Source organism: Panthera uncia, chromosome B1 (assembly GCF_023721935.1).
Source record: "Panthera uncia isolate 11264 chromosome B1, Puncia_PCG_1.0, whole genome shotgun sequence".
In the NCBI taxonomy this organism is placed as follows: Eukaryota; Metazoa; Chordata; class Mammalia; order Carnivora; family Felidae; genus Panthera; species Panthera uncia.
In genome coordinates this window covers 89032490-89041094 of record NC_064811.1, presented here as the reverse complement: position 1 = coordinate 89041094, position 8605 = coordinate 89032490, and positions in this window count along the sequence as shown.

Genomic DNA, 8605 nt, shown 5'->3' with positions numbered 1-8605 from the left:
ATATTCTCTGACACTGCCCCACCACTGGGTCATTGTTTGACCTTGGCCAAGTCACTCCACTTCTCCGGACCTCAGTTTTGTCATATGTAACATCAAAGAACTGAAAAAATATGGGGCAACTGCCACGCATGCAGAAGAAAATAAAATTTCTGCCTCATAGCATATAGGAAAGTAACTTCCATATGGATTAATGACCTAAATGTAAAGTAGTAAAACTCTTAAACTTTAAAAAAGAGAAAGCCGTAGAAGTAGTAGGGTAACATAGCATACTATATAGTACTGCAGTATAGTGTTACTAGGGGATAGGATCGTAGTAGAACCATTCCACGGAATCCTGTATAACAGTTAAAACTAATTCACCAGATCTACATGTGAAAACATGGCTAAATCTCAGAAACATAACAGTGAGGAAAAACAGAAAGTTACAGAATCCTATGTATTGGATGAGGGCATTGATAAATAGTTGAACACAAAGCAATACTACATTGTTGTGGATGAGGACTAAGCAAAGTATAAAAACTGGTCTGTAAAGACAGCCTTGGAGTCTAGGGTAGGAGTTACCTCTGGGAGTGAGAGAAAGGAATGGCGGGGGAGCAGGTTTGGAACAAAGGAGGTTTTGACTGTATGGTAACATTTAATACAAGGAAGGAAGGAAGGAAGGAAGGAAGGAAGGAAGGAAGGAAAAAAATAGAAGAAAGGGAGGGAAATATATTACTGTCGGACAGGTACCTGTCCGGGAGTGGACTGGAATCCTAGGGCTGGTCCCTGAAACCACGGTGGCTCTGGGCCCTGGTGACCTCCAAGGTCAGAAGAATTTGAAAGGAGGTTTCCCAGCAAATGGAGCATCCAGTAGTTCTGCTCAAACGTATGAACACTCAGGAAAGAGTATAATTAGACTAAGGGGAACAGCATGTACTTTCTCCCTCAACCTCCACTAATCATAGGATATATTTACTGAGGTACAAAACAGAAAATGGATTGAGAATTCAGGGGGAAAAAAATAGGCATTTGGAAGTAAAGGAAAGCGTATTTTGATTCATTTCTGAGCTCGAAATCAAGGATGCCTGATATAAAGCTCATTCTACACTCTACAAAATCATCCAAATTAAAGCACATGGATAGTTGAACTTCACATCGTCATCTCCCAAAAACCTCTACCCACCAGATCATTTGGTGTGGCTAATAATTAGCAAAATTTGACTAATATGCATTTTACACCCTTTCTTGGATATAGGACTTTGCCCAAATGTCACTCCTCTGTAAAGGAAAAAGAATGAGGGACCTAAAATCACCTGCGTCATGACAAAGAGAAGAAAAAAACAACATCTAGGCAAGCCTGAGCATTTATTTATATAAACATTAGTATCAACTTCTTACAAAATAACATATTTTTCTAATATTTCCCAACTTAAAAACCATTTACATTGATTATGTCATCTGAAATTTACAGAATATATAAACATAAGCTCAGGAAAATGAATGCCTGGCTGTTAAGTCCCTCCTAGAAAGTGAGGCATGGGGACTGGAATCCAGCCTCAGGCAGAGGGGTTTCAGATGTCTGACAAGATCTTTCACCAAAGTGCAGCTGTCTGCCTTGAAGTCAGGAGCCCCAACACTACTATCTGGGGATTCAGAATCATTTAATTCAAGATTACAACAGTGTGCAGGGTGGTGTCTCTTCATGGCTGGGGAATACAACCAACCACCAGCGTTCAATCTTTCCCAGTAATTCAGTACTACTAGATTTAATAATTTCCTGAACTAGGGGTGGAAAGAGTCTGGTTTGGAGACTGAAATAATTCACTGAAGCATCCTCGCGAGTAAGCAGTGAGAACCAGCACTTACAGAGCATTTATCATATGTCAGGACTCTAGATAACTCACCCACCTTCCTCCCAGAATCAGCTGCTCTGTTTTACTTGAGGAAACCAAAGAGAAGAATTCAATGATTTGACCATGGTCACATGCATAAGTTCAGAGTCAGGACTTGAACCCAGATCCCCTACCATCTAAGCCCTAAGTCTGCTGCCAAGCTGTGCTACACCTTGAAAGAGAGCCTCGTGATCAGCACTAAACAGTCCTGCTCTACAGGGACATAGGGCTGGAAAGCTTACCTTTCCAGAACCTGTTTTTTAAACCCCTCTGTTTATTTCTTTTTAATTTTTTTAATGTTTATTTATTTTGGAGAGAGAGAGAGAGAGAGAAAGAGAGACAGAGACAGACAGCAGAGCGTGAGTGGGGGAGGGGCAAAGAGAGAGGGAGACACAGAATCCCAAGCAGGCTCCAGGCCCTGAGCTGTCAGCACAGGGCCCGACGCAGGGCTCGAAATTACAAACAGCGAGATCATGACCTGAGCCAAAGTCGGACGCTCAACGGACTGAGCCAAGCAGGCGCCCCTAAACCCCTTTATTTAGTATGGCATCCAAACTTCTGGCATGTGGATGTATGCTGCAAATAACAATGGAAAGCAGTTAACCATCAACTTTCAGCAATACTACGTAAATAAATGTAAATGTGAGAAAACTGAGGACCGTTAAGTGAGAGCATGATCTCCGCAGGGAGAGCGTGAATACCAGACATTCAATTTACAAGGAGATTGTTGAAATTCAAAGAAAATCATAAGGAGTAATTCTTGGAACTGATGGCATTTTTTTCCCAAATAAAATATACTTATATATCAACACCATTTTAAATCCCTTCAGCCAGAGGTCTTTACACAGGATAAAGTAACAGGAGAGATGTTAAAGTCTTCTACGAACCTTCATCACTGAGATACGCAATCAATCGATTGTCTGTTAGTTAACTCCTCTGGGAAAAAGACGTATTGGTAGCATGGGAATTGCCATGTCTTTATTTCTATAAAATGAACAGCAAAAGTGGGTAATTAAGGTTCTATCGAGACCAGACATTTCACACATGTAATAGTAAGAACAACAGTAATGGTTAGCACTTATTAAACACCTGCCGGAATGTCAGGCACTATTCTAACAGCTTTGCTGTATTATCTCATTCGATCTTCACAAAGACCTACTATTTGTGCTATTTTCCATAAGAGGAGGTTGAATAACTTGCTGAACCTCACACAACCAGCAAATGGAATCAAGCTGACCCGCTCCAGGACCTGAGCTCAAACCACGCGTGACATGTCCTTTAATTTGAATATCCCTATAATTCTGTATCCTGTGAGATCCTTTTCTTTAATGTTTATTCATTTTTGAGAGAGAGAGAGAGAGAGAGAGAGAGAGCGCCCATGAGTGGGGGAGGGGCTGAGAGAGAGGGAGACAGGATCTGAAGTGGGTTCTGCCCTGAGAGCAGAAAGCCAGATATGAGGCTTGAACTCAAGAACCATGAGCTCATGACCTGAGCAGAAGTTGGATGCTTAACCTCACGCATCCCGTGAGGTTCCTTTTATGGCTAATAACATTGCACCTCAAACAGGTTAAGCAGCTGAAACAGAGCTCAGTTTCAAATTCAGTTTATATCCAAAACCCCTGTTCCTTCTACCACAGTTTCCCTCAAAAGAAATGAGGTGGCAAAAATGGAGACAAGAAGAGACAGGTCTGGGAAACAAACCCTACAGACACATCCCAGGTGTCAGCACAGTTTCCCCTGCCCCTCGAAATCTAGAGAATCGTGTCTACAGCCCCCTCTGCACATCTTGGGAGAAGCCCCAGGAGTGGTCAGAGGTGCTGTTCTATCCAGTCATCTTGGCCTCCAGTGTCCTGCCTCAGCTGAGCGCTGTTCCCATTTTCCACTGTGGGTCCCGTTATGGAAATTCCATGATTTCCCCACCAGGCCCAGGTGGATGTGCCAGACAGCCCTGTCCTTCTGCTTAAAAATGATAAGGTTCCCAGACCTTTTCTCCCGCTCAAGCCCCAGCTTCCCGTCATGACACTCGTCTCTCTCTTCTTCACCCTCCTGTCCTCTCTCCCCGAGCCTCCATCTCCAGAGCAAGAATTCCTTCCCCTTTTCCAGGCAGAGCAGTTCAATCTCAGGACCCCTCCTATCTAAGACCCCCTCCTGAGGCCTGTCATTTCATAGCTCGAAACCTGTTTAAGGCATTTTGCTTTCCCAGAGGAGGCACCGCTCTGGCTTTTGCAGTGGCAATTGCCCCCTGCTACCAAACCTACCACACATCCTTATCATCAGGCGAGCCATGAGCCAGGGAGTATTCTCAAGGCTACAGAATAGAATGTGTCATGAAAACCTCAGTATACTTTTTACAAGTTTATAACACCAAACATGTGACATCAAATTAGACACTGCTTTGTTGCCACTGCTAAAAATTAAACACACATATTATATAACGTTTGTCGCTACTGGCCTGCCCCCATGTGCCTCAGTCTCGGGGGCAAGTCAGGAAGAAAGGAATCTTGTTGGCCAAGCACTTGGCAGCCACATGGCTCCTGGGCCTGCCAGTTCCCAGGGAGGCTGAGTCCTGGCAGCCTTCCCGGAAGCCTCGGTACGCCTGTGTCCCATGTCTATTCTTGCAGAGTCACCCACATTGGGACTAAAGAGACTTACTGACATTTCTGGACTTTTTTTTCTCTTCGCATAAAAGCAAGCTAACGCATCAGCCCGATGCTGTCGCATTGATGGCTTTAAAAATTGTTTTCGATTTGACCGTGACCCTCAAACATAGACTTTCTCCGGGAAAAACAGCTGATGCTATCAGGCTCAGCCAAACCTGCCAGGAGCCCTCTTAACCCTGTATTAGCAGATGAGATCGGCCGTGTGAAGAGCAAAATAAACACAAGACTCCTAAGGAAGAGGTTCCAAGAAGAAGATAGGTAACTCTGGTCCTTCACACGGCACTCCAGGCGGTTGGACAGGACGACAGGGGCATGAGCTTTATTTTTTTTTAATTTTTTAATGTTTATTTATTGTTGAGGGAGAAAGGGAGGGAGACAGAGCATGAGTGAGGAAGGGGCAGAGAGAGAGAGGGAGACAAGGAATCTGAAGCAGGCTCTGGATCTGAGCTGTCAGCACAGAGCCCCACGTGGGGCTTGGTTCAATGAACCCCGAGATCATGAACTGAGCTTGGTTGGATGCTTAACCAACTGCATTTTCCACTGTGGGTCCTGTTATGGAAATCCCATGATTTCCCCACCAGGCCCAGGCGCTCCCAGGGGCATGAGCTTTAGATCTCATCCTGACTATACCCCAAAGCCACTCTGCGGCCCAGAGCATATCCTACGACCTGAGTCTCAATTCCCTACTCTGAAAATAGAGATAATAACACCTACCGTGCTGGTGTGAAGATTGGAGAGATAGAAATGAAAGCACCTTATGGTTTATAGCAGTAAGTGCTATTACACTGGTAACTAAATTTGACCTTTATTTTTAAAGTATTTATTGAGTACCTACTATGTACCTACCAGGCCCTGGACTAGACACTAGGGATACAGTGGCAAAAGGTCAGACCCAGTCTCTCGCCCATGGAACTTTAATTCTAGGGAGGAAAAATAGGACTTAAACATGTAATGATACAGCTAATATGTTAATTAGTTACAATTGTGATGAGTGCTCCAGGGGGAAAGAAAGTATGGGATGCTGTGGAAATAGCAAACAAAGGTAGGTTGGCTGGAGTTGATTTCCTAAGGTTGGGCAGGGGCAGTGGGGCGTGTGGCTGACCACAAGTGACCATCACTGAAGCGGAGGCCTGAGTCAAGCAGGGGAGGATGGGAGTAGCGTAGGGGGCCTTGGGACAGCTTCTCACGTGAGGACCCAGATGAGGCAGCTCTGAGGAGGGCCAATGCAACTGGGCTTGAGCAAGCAAGAGGGAGAGAGCAAGAGGCAGGGCTGGAGGACACAGGATCATGGATTGGAGTCCTAAGATAAGTGGAAAATTATTAAGATGTATTTGTAGGGGAGTGGGAAGATCCAGCTTTCATAGTAAATATGTCTGTCAGGCTGCTTTGAAGATGGGGCACTGGAGGGGGACCCATGCATAAACCTGCAGCAACAAATAAGAGGCTGTTGGTATAATTCAGACAAGAGACAGTGATATCTTAGACCAGGAATAACAGACCATCTACTGAAATGGCCCCGTGGCTTTGGCCCACCTCCTATGACAATGTTTCTCAAACTTGCCTGATGGTAGGAATCTATGAAGTTTGTTAAAATACAGGTTCCCAGACTCCCTCTCTGGGGATCCCATTTTTGTGGTTCACGGGGGTGGGGGTGCCTAGGAATCTGTACTTTAAGCAAAGTTCCTCAGTGATTCTTTTTTTTTTTTTTAATGTTTATTTTTAAGTAACAGAGCAAGGGAGGGGCAGAGACAGAAGGAGACAGAGGATCCGAGGCAGGGTCTGTGCTGACAACAGACAGCCCAATGCAGGACTCGAATTCACGAGCCTTGAGATCACGACCTGAGCCGAAGTTGGACGCTTAACCGACTGACCCACCCAGGCGCCCCTCTCACTGATTCTTATGAAGCAAGTGTGTCCAGTGCTACCCTGAGAAATGTACCTTCCTTTCCCATGTAAAAGAAAACTGGTCCTAACAGGGGCTGTGCTTTTTATGACCCCAACCAGTGGAGGATCTTGGTGTAAACTCTTAGTTCACATGATACTTTTCCTACTTAGAACTAAATCAAGCAAGAAGTGACACATGGTGACACAGCCAGAGTGACACTTTTAGTAGGACAACTCCCCCGCAGGTAATTCCTTAGGAATCCAATCCATGATCCTGAGCAAAGTCTGTAAGCCCTGTGTCCTCCTGCCCCACCTCTTGCTCTCTCCCTCTTGTTTGCTCTGATATATTCAACATTCAGATTCTCTATACTGGTGTATTTTAAAGTGTGTTCCTTGAAATAGGAGGGTTTTTTTTGTGTGTGTGCACTGATAGACATACAGCTGTCAAGAGAGGGAAGAAGCTCTTTGACTGCAGAAGCTTCTAGAGCCTTCTGGGACCGAGAGCAATGGAATGGAATGTTGGTCTAGTTCTACATTCTGTAAACGTCCCGCAGAACAGTGCACGTCCCCAGCCCATAAGCAGTTGAACTTGGGACTTTATCACTTGTCCCCAACCTCTGCCAGCTCCTTAGAGGAAAATGTAGAGACCTCACAAGGATTATGTCCTCAGAAAACTCTTTTCAGTACTGGCATAGTTGCACATTATCCAGTTGGAGTAAGAAGGAACCTGATCGCAGTCTGTCCAGTTATCCTCCCTATCGGCTCGCCTAAGAAAAAATTTCTATTCATTTATGGGGAAGCACACAGGAAAATGTGACTCAAAAGGGCAGTTAGAATCTGGAGCTGATAAACCATCTTAACGCAGGAAAGGGAAGGGAGAATGAATACTTATGGGAAAACAAATGTCATTTAGGAAAGCTAAACGGGCCCTTAGGAGAACACATGGCATGTGTGCTGGTTTTGTGACCGTGTCTGGTCAGGTGGTCTCGTGTGCAGGGGATAAGAATCATTCTTTCCTGGTTGTGAAGCTGAAGATGACAGTTGAGTTCTTCTGGGGGGCTCTGCTGTCGGACGGATAAAGGGAGTTCAAGATAAAAGCCCCTTCCTACCTCTATTGTAATGCCTGCAGCTCAAAATAAGTTTTATGCCACAGTGGCATATGCTAGACCCCTTCAACACTAGCAACAAACTCATGAGAAATGAACTCGAGCCTTATTCTTGATCCTTGTCTGCATCTGGAGCATCACGAATTGCAAGTTCCACTAGTCGGCCTCTTGAGTGCTTATGTGGTTTCCAGGCTGACTACAGTTCCAGGAAGAGTAAGATAAGCCTAGGGTATTTTTTTTTTTTATTTTTGTAACGTTTATTTATTTTTGAGAGAAAGAGACAGAGCACAAGCTGGGGAGGGGCGGAGGGAGAGGGAAACAGAATCCAAAGCAGGCTCCAGGCTCTGAGCTGTCAGCACAGAGCCCAATGCAGGGCTCAAACTCACAAGGTGTGAGATCATGACCTGAGCAGAAGTTGGATGCTTAACCAACTGAGCCGCCCAGGCACCACCCAGGCGCTGCCCGCGCCCCCCCCCCCCCCCAACCAGCCTACGGTATTTAAAATATAACCTTTCTCCACCACCACACACACCCCTCAGAAGACTCCCCCTGCCACACACAAACACAAGTCTGGAAGATTCTTGTGGACTTAGTTTGGGGCAGAGAGGATAGGTGTATACAGTAGGAACACACACACATCTCCCGAGTGGTCGAATGGCTCCATTAACGTGGTTTTGAAGTCCCAGGTGTGGGAAGGCCTATCGGGTTCTTTCTGATGTGAACTAGGGGCTGTGTGTGCAATTATACACACATGCCGACATCAGTGTGGACTCCTCAGTGAAGTTAAGACGTTTGACCTGCACTCTCATGCAACGAGTGTCAGGGGCAAAGGAGACCCTCCTTGGATATCATGTGTCATGTCCGAAAAGCATCACACCCAGCATTTGTCCCAGATGATGTATGATTTCAGAAAAGGCGAGTGTCCACGAAGGGCAGGGGGAGGGCAGGGCAGGGTAACAGGAGAGAGTGAGGAACCAGTCAAATGCTCACATTCCATCTTGAGTATTGTAGAATAAGCTGGAGAGCCTCTGTGGTTGGGAACACAGAGTTCACTCATCTTTGCATGTTTGTCACTGACAAGAAA